Consider the following 18,180-nt stretch of genomic DNA (forward strand, 5'->3'; position numbering starts at 1 on the left):
GTTGAGATCTGCAACCAGTATTGGAATAGTTGGGGGGTCAGCCCGACGTATCCCCAGCCATTATAGTAGGTTTCCGGGACCGAATTATGCTTACTCATTCGAAGCTCCCCAACTTTGGAAATTTTTGGTGGGGATTTTTTATCCATATTTTATGTAACATGTATGAAAGCAATGATGCACTCGAATCCCTTTGCAAGTTTGCAAAGAACATCAGACGCCCGATATAAAATGCAGTACAGGCTGTTAGAAAGCCAAGTTACAACTACCCGTTATGAAATTCATAGGTATTAAACAGACCACTTTGTAAAAGTATGCCAAAGCTGTCATGCTCTACGTAACACTTTGTTGAATACACAGTGATATGCCAAACTATTAACAAGTATTTATTTTATCCGCTGACGATTCGGTTTCACGTGTAATATTTTTAAAAATGGTAAAACATTACGATGAACATTATCTAAACCAGGAGTAAACGGACAAAAAATGTAGTCATTCGACTTAGGCACCGGAGGGATTCGAACCCTCGATCTCCTGTTTACTAGACAGGCGCTTTAACCAACTAAGCCACGGCGCCGACGTCTGTGCCATTCCAAATTCAGCTACATGAGTGCAGCGGAAGAAATATGGATTCTAATCGGTCGAAACTTGCCGTTTTCTTCAACGATTGCTATTTTTCAACATACAAAAGACTAAAATTGAATCACTATAATGTATTAAAATATTTATTTGTACAAATCTACACAGAATACAACCTCTTTTCAAATTCATGAGTAAATATAAGTCTACCGTTGAAAGGCGTAGTAGGTACAGAATTGTGTCAACTTTGTGGCTTGTTCCATGTAGTATATGTGCTAAAACTCGACGTTTCTGTTATTTGTTGAAGAACAATTCTTATTCAGATGAACATACCAACGTTCAGAGGACCATAACAGCAACGCCTACATTAATCAATATCATTAATCAATATCTACGAAATGGACCTACTCTTCTACTCGCGTACTTTGAGTAACACAAAGTCTTCAAGCAGTCGTGGCCGAGTGGTTAAGGCGTCTGACTAGAAATCAGATTCCCTCTGGGAGCGTAGGTTCGAATCCTACCGACTGCGCATGTTTTTCCTTTTTATTTTGTTGTCATTTTCTGTAGTATTATATAATTCTAGGTAAGCCAAGGACCTTCATGGGCTGTAGGGCAAAGGATTATTATTATTATTATTGTATTATATAATTCTAACAAAAGTATTGCGCAAGACGAGAATTTTACAAACACTTGAAACACAAGTTAAGAACATAATGTTAAACATTCAGATTTAGAGCAATATTTGTGGAGGTGGGTGCTTAGTGACGGCAACCCACCATCGTGAGGAAATTGGGGAGCTCCGAGTGAGTGAGCGCAATCCGGTCATGTAAATCTACTATAACGGCTGGGGATACGTCGGGCTGACCCCCCGACTATTCCAATACTGGTTGAAGATCTCCACGCTTAGAGGTGACGAAGGAAAGCGTGGGAGGGAGACCGGCAGTCGGTAGGTATGCCTAGGCCCTTCATGGGCTGTTGCACGACGGATTATTATTATTATTATTATTATTGAGATGTAATATTTTAATCCTTATTGTTTAGGGTGACCATACGTCCCGTCGATATTATTTAAAAGCACAATTTGTCCCGTTAAATAAAGGTATGGGAGTTCGGCGACTTCCCAGCTTCGAATAACATGGGTACCTGGGGGAAACCCTGGGGGGTAAAGGCGGTCAGGGGCGTGATGCTGATCACATCAGCCCCACTCACGGCCGGATCAAGAAAGTGTGGGGCGTTACCCCCACACCCCCTATACGCCTTCATGGCGTGGTGCTATGCACAGGGGAGCACTTTACACTTTTTTTTTTAAAAAAACAAAGTTGATAGAATTTGGTCTGCGTTTCAAGCACTTCATAACAATCAAAATGTTCCATTATCGTGGAGAACGTTTGAGCAGACAGCAGTTTACTGTTTAAGTTAGCTCGCGTCGCGGGTTGTATTTTTTGTGTAGAGCAGTGGAATAGCACACATGTAAGTTTCAATACTGTCTTGACACAAACTCAAAGGACAAATCGTTGTGTCAGATTTGTGGGGAGTTTTCTGAATAGTTGGTTAAGAATATAGCTGTTCTGATCAAGCCCGTAGCCAGGATTTTATTTCGGGGGGCGGGGCGATCCCTTTTCAGCACAGACGTCGCCAGAAATACTTGTAGAGGGGCACTGATAAACCTTCATTAGTAGAAATACTAATAATTATTACCACGTTTATAATTGTCATTTTACAATAATAACTATTATAAGTTATTAAAAATAAACCAATTTTAGTCCAAATTTATTGTTATTTTTATCATTATGTAAATGGAGTGACTTTGCTACTCAATCCACCGTATGAGTGAATGTCCAACACAACTGTTGTCCATTATGTTCTTACATTTTGAACAGTAATTCATAGTTATTGTATTTAGTTATTAACTTTTACACATTCCGTTCAAAAAAGGATTTAAAAGTTTATATTGTGTGACCTCTCACAAAGAAGACTATAAATTTTGGAAGCTGTGGACCCTTTTACTCTTTGGTAGAAGATAAAAATATGCTGGGGATACATCGGGCTGACCACCCGGATATTCCAATCCTGGTTGAAGATCTCCACGCTTAGAGGTGACGAAGGAAAGCGTGGGAGGCAGACCGGCAGTCGGTAGGTGAGCCAAGGCCCATCATGGGCTGTTACGCACAAGATTATTATTTATATTATTATAAAAATATAACCTGGTTCCTCTATTAGACACTAAACTTTTTTCGTTCTAATGTTTAATCCTGCTAAGGAAGTAAAATTAAATACAACTATACTCCATTTAAATTAAATATTTGTAGGATTTCGGGTGAGGCTTCAGCCCCCCTAGCCCTCCCGCTGGCTACGTGCCTGGTTCTGATGAATACTGTTGGCATTCCTCAACTTCATCGTGGGACTAGCATCAAAGGTTGATCAGAAGGGAGAGGAAACACTCCCTACCGAGAGTATAATAATTAATATATTTTGAAAACCGGAGATAATATTTCATTTATTGCTTATGTGATCCATGCTTAAATAATATTTATTAAATTAATAATTATAAAATAATAAGTAATATGCTAATAATTGTTATTATTAACGTATTATTATTTAATATTAATACGTTAGAAATAAGAATTATCTTATAATTAGTCATATCCGAATTTTCAGGAAAAAGGGGTGGGGGTAAGCTGACATCCTTTTGATGTCCCGTTTTGGAGTCAAAATATTATGGTCACCCTATTATTGTTCGACGCATCATGGATGAAGAGTAAGTATAACTCTATCAATAATGGATCAGTAACAAATATATTCTGTAATTGTAAGCAGACTGTTTCCTTTGTATTGTTTACTGATCATTGTTAGCAGGGAGTTGATTTGTGCACAAACTGTAGCGTACCAATGAGAGCATTTCTCTTCACATTTCATTTCTTGTAACCGAAATGTTTACTGGGGATTCATATTATTGCTGCCAATTGTTATTGTAACAAAGATGATCAGGTATTTCTCCACGTGTTAAAAATGATGAGTTCGATTCCCAGTGAAGTACCACATCTTCCTGTATAATTATATTTATATTATAGCTCAACAGACAAAAGGAAATGTAATATGGACAAGTACTGTCAAATAATTATAAATTATATAAAAATATATTTATTATTCTAAAAATTACCATTATTATTTTTCTTGTCGATATTATAGTTATTATCTTATTCATTGTGCTATTAGTGAAAAAGAAAGTCGGTAACGGATAATTCTGATAGGGAAAATCTTTGGCAAGGCAACAGCATCACTTATAGAAATAATAAACAATATGTTCCCTGAAGTGAGACACTTGCTATTTCATTTCTACTTTGACAACTTATTCACAAGTTTCAACATGATAATTCAATTCCGGAACAACGGCTATGGCGGCACCGGAACAATACGAGAAAATCGAATCCCGAAGAACTGTCCAGAGCAAGATTAAAATATTGAAGGCTGAAAGGGGCAATTTTACTCCGCCATTTATAAGGAAGGTGTTTTTTTTTTGTAGTAGTAGGAAGAGGAATGACAATTCCGTGGTATGTGCACCGTCAATTATCTTTGGTGTGAATCCTGTTACAAATGTGAAGAGGTATTCTCAAGAAGTAAAAGGGAACATAATCAAGTTCATTGTCCATCTTTTCTTACAGAGTACAACAGATACATGGAAGGCAGAGATAGAATGGATCAAAATATTGGCTAATATCGCATAAACATTCGCATACACAAAGAAATGACACCACACATCTAAATTTTTGCAGAGAAATATTTCAGGTCAGTGTAACTCAAAAGTTACTCTGTCACCCAAGGAACTTGCATTTTGACTGACTTTGATCATTTCATTCAGAAAATCCCTGATCAGAAGAGGAGGAGATTTGCAGGTGCCCACTGTAATACGAAAGCTCGAATGCAGGATAGATTGCTTCATGACTTATCACATGCATTAGACAGTATCTGAACCCAGTATTTTGTGTGTAAAGTCAATTTGTGCAAACTGAATTTTTAACCATTGTCTCGTGTTTATTATTCCACAATAAATTCTGCATTTTGGAATCTACAAACATATGATTGTTTTGCTCTCATAAGTTTCTAAAGTACGTATAGGTTTTATCGCTAGTTGGATAAATTTGATTCGTGTTTATACATTATTTTATACATATATAGATAGTAAGGTTCAATGACACTATGAATACAGTAAGATAGAGAGAGAATGATGTATTCAAAACTTTTACTTCATAGTTTTGCTATTTCTCCGCAGCTAAAGCAGGCCGTTGAAGATGTTAGACATTTCTTTCTTTCTTTCGGTAATTTTACGTCGCTTTTATTCTCTTGGGTTGATCGAGATAACAGACGTTTAGACATAAGGACGATAAATTGTACCTAACCAAAATGCATTGTACAGCCATGGAAGCTTCTGGGTTGTAATGATCTTACTGAGAGTCAGTATGGTTGCTACAACCCAGAAGTGTTCGTGACTGTAAAATGGTTCCTATTTCACTTTAAACTGAAGGTCCAGTTCTGATTAGGTTATCAAAGCATAATATGGACTTCAGCAAAGTTCGTCCCCTAATCAAAGGTCCACCACGGCTCATTTATGTGTAGAAACTACGGAAAATAAAACTATTGAAACAACTGAAACTATTTGAACCTCTAATAAAATACACGTGAACCGTAAATTAGACCCAACCACATTTGAACTCTTAGAAATGAAAAGTTATAGTTTGCAACACTGGTGCTGTTTTACCACAGCGAAGGCAGAGCAAGCTAAGGAGCTGTGCAAGCGAGACACAGGAAAAGCGTGGATTTGCATGATAAGCATCTTTATCATTCGCTAAGTTGATCCTAAAACTCTGTACAAAAAGTCAGAGTAGGCAACCCTTGCATAATTAACATGCGAATTAAATACAAGATTGATTTTTGTAATTTTCTCCTCGATAATACCCCCAACCGAACTGGGAACTGGCAGGCTAACGCAAAATAATCAGCCACACAATGACTCGCGACCAATTTCAAACTTTAGATTCATTCCTGGTTAGTCTATCTATGTGAGCATAAATCAGATTAAAGCAAACTGGATACTTGTAGTAATAGTCTCTCAATCACCCGATGTAAATGGTAGCGTGGAAAGTTCAGAACCAAATCTGACAAGAGAACCATACAACCTAGGCTATTGTGTTGTCCCATTCAAGGATTTATGGCAACACCCGTTTTAAGTCCAATTCGCGCACGAATAGGGGCCGAACCGATAGTTCAAAGTGAGACCCAGAGCTATTGGAATTCTAAAGCGGGCCCTTGTTTACAAACCGATACCGTTAATCCTAAACATATTTTACGGTGGATTACCACTTTGTATGCATTTTTCACACTTGCGTTTTCGTTCGGCTATTTCGCCACTGCCTAGTGGTTCATCGCAAGTCATTGATTTCACAAACATTATCCTCATGTCCATTTCGCACGTTGTAAGTTTCCCTACACTAGAAACAATGCCCTTTTTCGCTTCTCACTTCTCATTTACTCACTACCCGTGATGGTTGCACCTGCTATTATTACGGCCTGTGTATAGGACCTGTGGCTATCCGCCATCGTGAGGAAATTGGGGAGCTACGAGTGAGTAGCGTAACCCGGTAACGGATATCTCCTATAACGGCTGGGGCTTCGACGTGCTGACTCCACGTCACCCCATTACCGGTTGAAGAACTTCACACCTCTACGCTGGCTTATTGAAAGGGGCTCGCTGAGAGACTAGGGGAATTCAGGGTAACATTTATTTTATGAGCAGTGGCGCAACCACAGGGGGGTAAAAAAGAATTATCTTCGCAAAGTATCTATCATTCATTTTCTGCCATTCAAAAATACTGTTTGTGTTTCTTTTCCATTATTAGCTAATGTGAAATTGAACATGTTGAAAAAATATTTAAAATCGATTGTTCCAAATGCTTTAGAATCGACTTCTACCTCCTTTTTGAGTTTTTATGAGGATAATAACGTCTTTGATAATACTAGGATACTACTACTACTACTACCACTAGTAATAATAATAATAATAATAATGTCATTCTTGTTATTATTATTATTATTATTATTGGTACTTTTATCTTGGTACTAGCCCCACCAGACAAAAATTCGTGGTTGCGCCTCTGTTCATGAGACAAGGACAGTGGCGGCGATTGGGTTCCTAAACTGGGGGTGCAAGGTGTAAAAACTGAGGGGGAACAAGGACAACTTTCTTTCCCTTGGTAGATAATGTTTACCATGTTGTGGGGGAAATATTCCCCCTCCCCCCTAATCGCCGCCACTGGACAAGGATATCATGAAACGTAACTTCCTAAGTAGGAAGAAATGGGATTTGAATAATTAGGAAACTGAACAATATACGTTACAACCGAATTCGGGACATAAGGACTAATCAAGAAACGGAATAAGCCTGAAATTAAAAACAAAAAAATATTGTGAACTTCACCCATGTTACCATGTTTACAGCCGATAAACTAACTTTTTTCATGTGGATAGAAAATTTGAAGTTGGACTTCCGTCTTTTTTTTTTCTTACTTGCATGGTTTCATTTTATGTAATTAGATGGGTGTATAATAAATAATAAATTAGAATTGATGCGGTAAACCAGATCAAATTTTTAGAAGACGCCACTGGTGAACGTAACAACAGCTAAAGGATAAACGACTAAATGAGATGCATTGAAACAGTGAAAGGTTATATGCTAATGCAACTGGAACAATAATTTGAAAACGGAAATATAATTTCTCACGCAAAACGAGAAAAGTACATAAGCAATTATTTCCAAAATGCAAAAAATTCTTATAAAAACTCTTGCAAAAAAAAATGCTCATAAAAAACTAATTGACCCCGACGTGATTTGAACACGCAACCTTCTGATCTGGAGTCAGACGCGCTACCGTTGCGCCACGAGGTCAGGTGCTGTATCGTTTTCTAAATTCAGCATTAGAGCTAGTCGTGCAACTGTTTTTTCTGTTATTTTCGTACTGGTATAGGTGTGCGTAGATTAATATATTTGGGTATGGCTTAACGGGAGTTTCAATTGGCTATTGGGACAATGTTAGCCTAATTGTCCCAACTTCATGTTCCTTTCTCACGCAAACTATTAGGTATATGAAGATGAAATTTTAACATTATAGGATTATAGTTTCCGAGTGTTCGTTACCACTTTAGCACTGGATTTTACATTATTGTGACAATATTTATATTATTTAAACAATTAAAGTAAACGATCTTCTTGTTTCGTATAAATGTGAAAATAAGCCTTGTGAGTTGAAGCACGTCTGTAGTCAGGTGGGGGGGTGGGGCCGAGGACACCTGGCTTTGCCCTCAGTTCCCTTGAAATTAAGTAAAACTATTTATCATAATTTGTTTGCTGTGAAGAGTGAAAATGTAGATAGTATATTGTTATTTTGCTCACAATTTGGTGAAGGATAAATTCACAGAACATGAACAGCAGTGAGCTATTATATTCTTTCATCTTGTTTATGAACAGAAGTCACACTTCAAGAGAAGAAGATATAGAAAAGAAACGGTAGTATTTGTAAATTTTTATATTTTATATTAACTTATTGAGAACCCTCCACACACACACATACACATAATTTACTTTCATTTAGTACTGTTAAACTTTTGAACAATGGACTTGGTTCACAAATAACTCTATGCGTAAAAGCCAGTGACGTGCGGTGACGTCGACACTTGGGGTAGCAATGAGTGGCGTGCCCAACGGGTCATAATCCCCCCCCCTTTTAGGGCCCAGTATTCCTAAAAGAAGAACGTCAAATACAGGAAAAATTGCAAAGTTAGGAATGACTACAAAAAATTGTACACATAACTTCCACCCACTTTCGAAAATCAAAAACGATTTGATTTGACTACTGAGCCAGAGATGCCGGGTTTGAATCTGGGCTTGGCAATGGGTGATCTCTGTGTGTGTGTCCCTTCATCAATTTTATCATCTCGTCTTCGCGATTAGCCAAATATGGCGGAAAGCGAAGTAAAATAAACCAAATCAAACAATCAATCAATGAATGATTTGATTTGATTCGCTTTTTTGATACATTTGGTTAATCGCGAAGATGATACGACAAAATTAATGAAGGGACAAACACAAAGAACACCCATGTCCAGGTAGGGGTTCGAACCAGGAACTCCTGGTGTTGTAGCGCGCTGTGGTAACCACTCCCCCACGGTTGGTTGATTTGACGTTTTAAGTCCACTTTATACACAGAAAGGCTAATCGGGACTAGACCTATAGTTTAATGTGGGATCCGAACCACTATATGCCTCCATCGGGTACAGATCCGGGACCACTTCCACTCCCCCGCGGAGGTCGGCCGACAACAAACATGTGAGGAAGGCGCAAACCATTCGGATACGTGTGTATCGGTAAAGCAAACTGCATTCTTCCTGAGTAGTAATTTTCAGTTGAATTTTTGAAATACCATCATTCGTTTTTTCAAAAAAATTGTATTGTTTGATTTCCGTAATTTCTCCATCTCACGATCTCGTTACTGAAGGATCCGAGCTCGAGCCCTGGCCTTTGCATGAGTGTTTATTTGCAACCACTCTTCACCCGTTTAATTTAATCAACGTTCATCGTCATGGCAGAAATTAGGTAAAACGATGGAAGAGAGAAGAAAATACAAATAATTTCTTCCCAGTGCGTCTGCAGGGCACTGTGAAATCAGGAGTGTAGAATTCTCTGTTTATGATTGTCCCTTCGACTTTCCAAGCTCTTAGATACTTATTCCGATTAAATCTATACAGCTAGAAAAAGCGATGGGTAACAAAACACAACTTTAAACAAACCATTTTTCTACTTTCTTCAATGATATTCATTTTGCTTTTTGAGTTCTGGGATACATTTTTCATTTCTAATTTTCTCATTATTCACTGCAGGCAGAATACAACACATAAGAACAAGAATGCACGCTCGTCACGAATCCCGGCCTGAATTGTTCTTTGCGAGGTCCTTTCATCAATTTCATTATATCATCACTCATCCTCATTTTCGCGATAACCAAATGTGGCAGAAAAGCGAAGTAAAATAAACCAAACCAACAACAAGAATTAGAACGCGCGTTCTCTTGCCCAAATAAGTACATCCGTATTTATGATTGTTTAGCTTATCCATTTTTTTATTGGAGGCCAAGAGATTAGTATATTTAAATAAAACACTACTAAAACGAGAGCAAGAGAGAGTGTGAGCACATATTTGTTATTTAACCATTATATATTCCATATTTTTTAAAAAAAGCATAAAATTTTGTCTGCACATAAGACGTTCCAATTGCATAAATGATAAAAGCACATCCCATATTATACATACATATTGTCCAACGTGTAAAAAGTAGTGTAAATACAGAGGACAGAAGTACTGCAGAATAATTTCCCCTTAGTTCTTTAGAAGATTTCAAAGAAATCGAAGGGAAACCAATCCCCTATCTGTCCTATAGGAGATAGACTGGAGGACCTGAAAGCACGGGCTTTCAACCATTGCAGCGGGGGCGAGGGGGCAAGGGAAGTAGAGGCAGAAATCTTCCCTTTCCCTTCGAAAACCCGTTTCTACCTGGAACTGTGAGGCGGAGAAAGAGCGAGCTAGGCCGCTGAACGCACCGAGGGACGAGAAGCGCGTGAAAAAAAGTGTTGCATATGAACTGTGGCTTCAACAAAACAATAAATATTGTGATTTCAAAATAATTAGAGATTTGAGATTGATTGATCTATCTCTGCTAGATTAGCTACTCCTCAGTGCACGTCACTGGTAAAAGCGTGGAGATCAACCAGCATTCAAAGCCCCTCGATAACCCGTGAGCTCCTCCTTGGAGATCAATTCTAGCTACGGGCCGAGTTGAATAATGTTGTATTAGAAATTGAGACTGTGCTCAGGGTCAGGAGAGGATATGTGCTCTATTGAAGAACTCGGAGCAATTTTATAAAGTGAAAAGCGTTTGGAAGGCTACTTGGTTGCTGATTACATTGTGCAACAATTTTCTTACTTTTTCTGTTTCCTGCATGAATGAGAGTTCCTCTTAAAAATTTGGACCTCTAGAGTTCGATATGATATTACTTTTGCTGTACCACCAAAGATTTTTCTGAAATACTGAAATGTAACTTTCACCATGAAATTTGCCCTTATATAATCCTTTCAAGCAAAATTTTGTAATGAGTCTCTTGTGATTAACACCTGGAAATTTGTAATGTAGAAAAGCAGAAGTTATAAGTAACTGAATTTGATGTGCATCATCGAACTACACAGAGCAACACGAAAAAGTAAACATATGTCATATTCTCTCATACTTAATTCCTCCCCTTCACATCAAAATGCATATCGCACATTCAACGTATACTAATAACAACACAAATAAGTTATTATTATCTCTACCTATATCAACGGGACTTTGTAAAAGAAAAAATAGCAAGATTTGGGGGGGGAAATTTGGATCTCTCTCTCTCTCTCTCTCTCTCTCTCTCTCTCTCTCTCTCTATGCACTACAGAATGGTTTCTCTGCTATTTCCACCAGGGCGTATGATTCGTCATCGTCAACGTATGAATGGTTCCACAAAGGAAACTCGTCGAAAGAGATATTTATTTATTTCAAATCTCCAAGGTCAAGCATTTCTGTCAGTACGTTCAATGGCTCCCTTTTTCAATAATATATATATTTTTTTCTTTCCCCCATTTATCCATCCTTTGGTTCTGAGCTCAGTGGCAACGAGTGAAGAAAAACCAAGCATAAGCAGTGCAGCTATTTCTAATATGTGCATATCAAACGTGGACACCAAGTGCGCATGTGCTAAATGGACGAGTCTAGTCAAAGAGAATGGGATTGGATGTATTTTGATACTTTTTGAGTCTAGTTGCAAAATTGGGATGGCAGGTGCAGAGGCGCAACCAGGAATTTTTGTCTGGGGGGGGGGGGCAAATACCCGGATAAAAGTACCAATAATAATAATAATAATAATAATAACATTATTATTACTATTATTATTATTATTATTGACTTGCTTTATTTTACTTCGCTTATTGTGCCACTTTTGGCTACTTTGCAGAGATGGGAATGAGTGATGAGATGAAATTGATGAATGCACACTCACAAACATATATGCCCAAGCCAGAATTCGAACCCGGGACCAACATCATTATTATTTTTTATAGTAGTAGTAGTAGTAGTAGTATCAAAGACGTTATTACCCTCGTAAATTATGCAAAAGCGGGTAGAAGTTGGTGCTAAAGCATTTGTGTTCGAGATTTGAAGAACATAAGCGATTGGTGCGCATCAAATGGGTTAGTAATAAATTCAAACAAATCAATATTTACAATTATCGGAACAGGCAGTCTCTTGAAACATATTGACATCAATGAATGCGAAATAATTCTTCACACACAGCGTATTAAATTTTCTGAAACAGTAAAAAACCTAGGACTGATCATGAACCAGCGGCTCGATTGGTCTGAGCACGTGATACAACAATGTGGCAAGGCGTATTCGATATTAAAAAGCCTCTATCTTCTGGTAGACTTCCTCTCTCCTAAGATAAAATTAAACCTAGTGCAGTCTCTTATCTTCCCCCTATTTGACTATTGTGACGTCGTTTACGGGCTAAGAATAACAAAAAAGCTTGCAATAAAAATACAGAAAGTTCAAAACGCATGCATTAGATATGTATATAGAACAAAAAAGTGTGAACATATTCTCCCCGTGCTTAATGAGCACGGAATCCTCTCCATGGCACGACAGAGAAAACTGCACTTGTTTTGTACACTGCACAACATAATTAATAGCAAAAGCCCAAACTACCTCTTTTCGAAATTAAGCTTCAGAAGCAAACTTCATTCGCATTCAACCAGAAACGCTACCAGTTTCAGCTTACCTCGTTGCAGAACTTCAGCTTATCAGGCCTCTTTCAGTTAAGCAGCACCCACAGCCTGGAATGCACTACCAAATCTAACCAAAAATCAAAACTTACGACGTTTTCGCGATATGCTCCGTGAATCACTGATTAACGATCAGAAGCAGGGTAAATCAACTTATGAATAATGATAAATACTGTGAGTTGCCAGAATTTATTTTTTTCTTACTATCAACTTTCTCGACTTCAGTTACTTTACTATCTAATTCACTGCTAATATTGTTCCAATGTATATTATTTTATTCCTATTGTATTTTATTGTACTTTCTTGATCAATTTCTTTGTAATCTGAATTTCATTTTAATTTTTAGTTTTTATTTGTTCTATTGTATGAGATTTTATTCCATTTGTATTTTATTGTACTTTCTTGTTCATTTTCTTTGTAATCTTGAATTTTATTTTATTTTAATTTTAATCTGTACTTTTTGGGGTTAGGTGGTAGACCAGCAACAGCTGAACCTCGCCCAGCAATAAAGTCAATTCAATTCAATTCAATTCAATTCAACAAACGATTTGAATTATTTTTTCAGCACATTCAATTTCACATTAATAATGGAAAACAAGTACACAAACTATTTTTGAAAGACATAAAATGCTTCATAAATGCATTCCGAATATAATTCTTTTTTACATTAACATGTATAACTTTCATGCACAATATATGTTTCACATTATGGAACAGGGCCGGATTAACCTATGGGCAACTGGGGAAATTGCCCTGGGGCCCCCACCAAAAGGAAGCTCTGAAGGGCCTCCACCAAAAAAAAATCTTTTAACCAGCTGGCTATGCTTGTGAAAAATTACATAAGAAGTTGTATTTTATATGGAAGGGTTATCTCCAAAAGAAAGATTCCTGACCTTTTTACCAAATTGTGGTAGAGTTTTTAGACCGTCATAAGATTGATATTTGTGACTGTCGTGGCAAATCGTACGATAATGCTGCGAATATGTGTGGAAAGTATAAAGGCATGCAAGCTCTCATCAACGAAAGAAATAAAATAGCAGAGCTAGTACCATGTTGTGCCCACAAGGGCGGTGCCAGGGGGGCGTGAGGCGGTGCTTGTGCGCCCCTTAATTTTCTTCCGCACCCCTTACGTTCAACTGAAAACTCCAACATTAATATGTAATATTATGTCATGTTGTCATATTGAGCGCCGAATGATAGGTACTGAAGTAAGACCGTTATTATTGTATGCAACAGGCAAGCACTGAAAGAGGTGTCGATACTTTTCTGTACTGGCGGAAGCCTCTATAAAGATCAGCAGCCCTTTTCTTTCTTTCGTCAGTATTGTTGTTATGAATTTTTTCTTCTTTTGTTTCTTCAAGTGTTCTGTTCGTGGCTTTTGTATAATTGCCTATAGCTTAATGTGAGTTATGTTTTTTTTTTTCTCTTTTGAAATGTTCATACACGGTTTGTTTTCCGCCTACTTGTTCTTCCTTACACTGGAGCAAAATTTCAGCTGCTTTTAAGGTATCACCAGGTCGTGCTCTGGAAATTATTTAATGCGAGTTGTAACATGAAACGTTCTATGTATATGTTCCACGTAACATATATAGTAAACGTCCATTTCAAGCTTTTTCAAAAACTGTTAGGAAGAGGCCCAATGTTCACGAAAATAGTTTACAGTTCGTTGTTGGGGATAGTGCGGCAGAAGGGATTTTAAAGATGACGCAGTTGTTGTGCTCTTCGCGTTTTGTCTTGTGGCAGACGGAAGGTAGGCTATAATATACTATATATTTTGTGCCTTCATTGGTTACATTGAAAAGGTTCAAAAAATGTGTTTTTAAGGGCAGGATGATTTTATTTTGTATTTCATTACATAGTTCAATAAGACTGCAACGTGTATCTGAATGTTTAAACTGTATGGCCATTTTCAGGGAGTAGAAGACTGAATACAGTACATATCATCATGGACGTCCAGGGGGAGGGCAAGGGAGGGGGCCGCATCCCTGGAAAATGAATGTCAATCTAAAGTTACATATTTAACACACATATTTTAATTTCAGTCAGTAATTTATGTTAATCAGTGGCGCCGATTAGGGATGCAGTTGCCCAACGCTTTTTGCTATTTTTGCCCCCGCACTATGCTAACCTTATCTACTACGGGAAAGTAAACTGGTCTTCCCCCCCCCCCCTTTTTGGCACCTGGCTCCCCCAGTCTTGAAAGGTTGCATGCGTGTTTCATGTTTTTCTTATTTTTAGAATCGCACCCCCTAAATTTCTTTCCCTACCCCTAGATGAATACAGAATCCTGGCGCCACAGCTGTGTGCCCACTATATTTGAATCTGGTAGGGAAAGCAGCGGCTAATGCACGTCCTGCAGCTGTTCATTTGTAAAACGGCATTATATGTTCTTCACAGCATCATCTCACCGTTATCAAACATTGGTGGATAAGTTAAGACAAGCAGAAGGGAAATACTATGTTCCCAAGAGTTTAAGTGAGACTCGGTGGGCATGTAGAGCAGATGCCACAAAAGCCATAGACCAAGGTTATGAAAAATTTAAGGAAGCTCTTGTCGAAATAGGCAATGACAAAGAAAAGAAGGGTATTGTAAGAAGTTAAGCGATCGGGCTCTCATGGCAGATGTTGTCCCTGGAAATCGCATTGTTAGCCGTCTTCTGGAATGACATTTTAGAGAAATTTGATGCCACGAGCAAAACACTCTAGGATCTAAGGTTAGTTCTTCAGTCTGCCATTGACATTTTGAGATCTTCAAAGAAGTTCGTAGAATCAAAAAGGAACTCGTTTTCTGAATATGAGGAGATAGCCAGAAGAAGAAGATTACAATAAGGAACACTCACGTCAGCGGGTGAGAAACGTCCGACTGAATCCTCTTGACTATGAAACTCAAATCCACCTCTCGCCTAGTGAACATTTCAGAGTGGAAAGTTTTCTACCAGTGATTAATCAAATCACTTCATCACTCGCAGACAGGATTTTTCCCTATGAAACTGTCGCAAAGAAACGAACTTGCAGTGGCAACTCCATCATAAATTAAATCTGCAGCTCGCGAGCTTGTGAGCATCTACGAGGAGGATCTGGAACCCTCGCTAGAGAATGAGCTGATACAGTTTGAACACCTAGTAAACAGCAGCAATGTCAAACATCAGGAAGACATCCCAATGGAACTGTCTATGTATAATATTGTATGTAAGGACCCGTTTCGCAGTACATTTCCCAATGTCGAAATTCTCTTTAGAATGTATTTGGTGTTATTGGTAACGAACTGCAGCGGAGAAAGATCTTTCTCAAAAATGAAATTAGTGAAAAACAGGCTTCGTGCTGCCATGCGACAGAATCGTTTATCCAATCTTTGTTTATTAAGCATTGAACATGAACTTCTTCGTGAATTGGACTTCCATGATATAAATGAAATTTCGGAGAAAAAGGCAATAAAAGTGTATCTACTATAAGTGTTAAGCCTTTGGGAATTTTCTTGAAGAAAGCGTAGTTACTACAATTTTCACAATGAACCTGTCGGTAAATGGCCAGTAGATGAACCGTGCATATGGAGTTACATATTTACTCTTAATTGTAAATAATATCATTTATACTAAATTATGTACAGTACGTAAGTACAGTCTACTGCTCAGTTCTCTGTTTCCGTCTGAACACCCTTAGTATTTACTTACTATATATTGTAGTTACGGTGTTCACTCTTCATAATATACTGTAGACATTTAGACTCAGAATTTTACTGCTGCTATAGCGTTACAATTTTCGTCCTATAACTTTATTTTACTGTGCTATTCTCCCTGCAAACCTATCTGCGATATGTTCGATTGTGAATGACTACTGATTCTAAAATCAGGTCTACCATTTCAACTGCTGAAAATTGTTGGTAACCATATTGAGCTAATAAAGCTTGATGGTGTAGTGGTAACATCGTAGCCTTATGATTAAGGGGTCCCGGGTTCGATACCCAGTGGAGCCACATGGCACAGTAGTTCGGATCCCACTTTAAACTGTAGGTCCAGTTCCGATTAGCCTTTCTGTGCATAAAGTGGACTTAAAACCACAAATCAATCAATTTTACAACAAATTTTCATTTAGATCGTTCGGCGTCCAGAGCCGACTCCCGCCGTCCCCTAACTACAGTCCTAAACTTTATAAGGCTAACAAAAGAAGGTATTCGGAGCAAGAAAATTTTACGAAAAGTATTTATATTTGCATCAAATTTGAAGTTGTGGGCGGTAATTGCCCCCTACAGGAACACTTGGCCGTCAATGTTTGCCCCCTTGCCCCCTAGATCTAATTTCCATCCAAGGTTGGGGGTGCCCCCTGTGGTTGCGCCACTGACAGGTGTAGGTGGAATACAGATGGGGATACAACAAGTTCCCTGAAAATCTCCTTTTGTTCCACTTATATTAGATAGTCTGATATCAACACCGCCGGCATGATTTATGTTCGGGGGAGGGGTATGGGCGTCCGGAAGAGGGACAAGGGGGGCCAACCAAAAATTATATATTTTTCACATATAGTTTTAATTACAGCCACAATAATATGTGTTAATTATTGCATGAATATGATAAATTCAAATGTAAGCAATGTTTTTTGAGGGAACAACACTATTATTGAGGAAAATGTGCCTTGTTTGTCCCCTTGAAAAAACCACCTTCCTTGCCCCTCCCTGGAAAAAATCCTGCGGACGTCCATGGGGAGGGGTACAGGAGTGCTGAAAGTGGGGGGAACGTGGAGTGATGCTATCCCCCAGTTAGAAAATTCTCATATCCAAATCTTATTCTGATAGGGTAATTTTGCCGCCCTTCAATTCGTGCATACCATAGATGCCGGCCTACTGGACCTACAAGTAGCGTGCCCAGGATTTTAAAAAGGAAAGGGGGGTTATCTATAATTGTTTGGTAGTCAGTATTCATTTTGCCATCTATTCCTGCCTTTGATGTTTATTTTTTTTTTAGGAATGCCGGGCCAACGGAGGTTTTTAAAACCCCAACCAACCTCCCCTTGGACACGCCACTGGGGCCTACTATATGCCTAAATCTGGATCTGAGGTCAGAGAGTGTCTTGTCTTTGATCCTCCCCCCCAGGTCACCATCGATACGCACAACTGGCGGAAAAAAATGCATGTAACATGGCCCTTTCAAAATGTACTAATTCGATCCCCCAACCCCCACCGCCGGAATAGCTCAGTTGGGAGAGCGTTAGACTGAAGATCTAAAGGTCCCTGGTTCGATCCCGGGTTCCGGCAATAGTTTTCATTTTTCTCTTCCCGTATCTCATCCCTCTTGTTTGCACATTTTGTCAATTTCTGATTTTTAATGTCGCATTTTCTTCTTGTTGCCATCGTGAGGAAATTGGGGAGCTCCGAGTGAGTGAGCGTAATCCGGTCGAGACGACCTACTATAACGGCTGGGGATACGTCGGGCTGACCCCCCAACTATTCCAATACTGGTTGAAGATCTCCACGCTTAGAGGTGACGAAGGAAATCGTGGGAGGGAGACCGGCAGTCGGTAGGTAAGCCAAGGCCCTTCATGGGCTGTCGCGCTAAGGATTATTATTATTATTATTATACTTTTCATCATGAACTGGCTGAATAGGTTTTAGTGTGACACTGATTTACTTGACTTATGTCCTAAATCTTCCACTGGAGCACAGAAACAACAATAAAAACGAAGCGACATGATTATATGATCTTT

General features: G+C 38.5%; 4 non-coding genes across 4 annotated transcripts; 2 read left to right on the plus strand and 2 right to left on the minus strand.

The window, feature by feature from the left end:
- Nucleotides 1–500: 500 nt before the first annotated feature.
- On the minus strand, nucleotides 501–574 carry TRNAT-AGU (transfer RNA threonine (anticodon AGU)). The gene has a single exon. It is a non-coding gene; the product is annotated as a tRNA-Thr (tRNA).
- A 449-nt stretch (nucleotides 575–1,023) lies between these two features.
- Nucleotides 1,024–1,105, plus strand: TRNAS-AGA (transfer RNA serine (anticodon AGA)). Its single transcript has one exon. It is a non-coding gene; the product is annotated as a tRNA-Ser (tRNA).
- A 6,339-nt stretch (nucleotides 1,106–7,444) lies between these two features.
- Nucleotides 7,445–7,516, minus strand: TRNAW-CCA (transfer RNA tryptophan (anticodon CCA)). Its single transcript has one exon. It is a non-coding gene; the product is annotated as a tRNA-Trp (tRNA).
- Nucleotides 7,517–17,658: 10,142 nt separating this feature from the next.
- Nucleotides 17,659–17,731, plus strand: TRNAF-GAA (transfer RNA phenylalanine (anticodon GAA)). The gene has a single exon. It is a non-coding gene; the product is annotated as a tRNA-Phe (tRNA).
- The last annotated feature ends 449 nt before the right edge of the window (nucleotides 17,732–18,180 follow it).

The sequence above is a fragment of the Lepisma saccharinum genome, chromosome 3 (genome assembly GCF_977018435.1).
Source record: "Lepisma saccharinum chromosome 3, izLepSacc3.1, whole genome shotgun sequence".
In the NCBI taxonomy this organism is placed as follows: Eukaryota; Metazoa; Arthropoda; class Insecta; order Zygentoma; family Lepismatidae; genus Lepisma; species Lepisma saccharinum.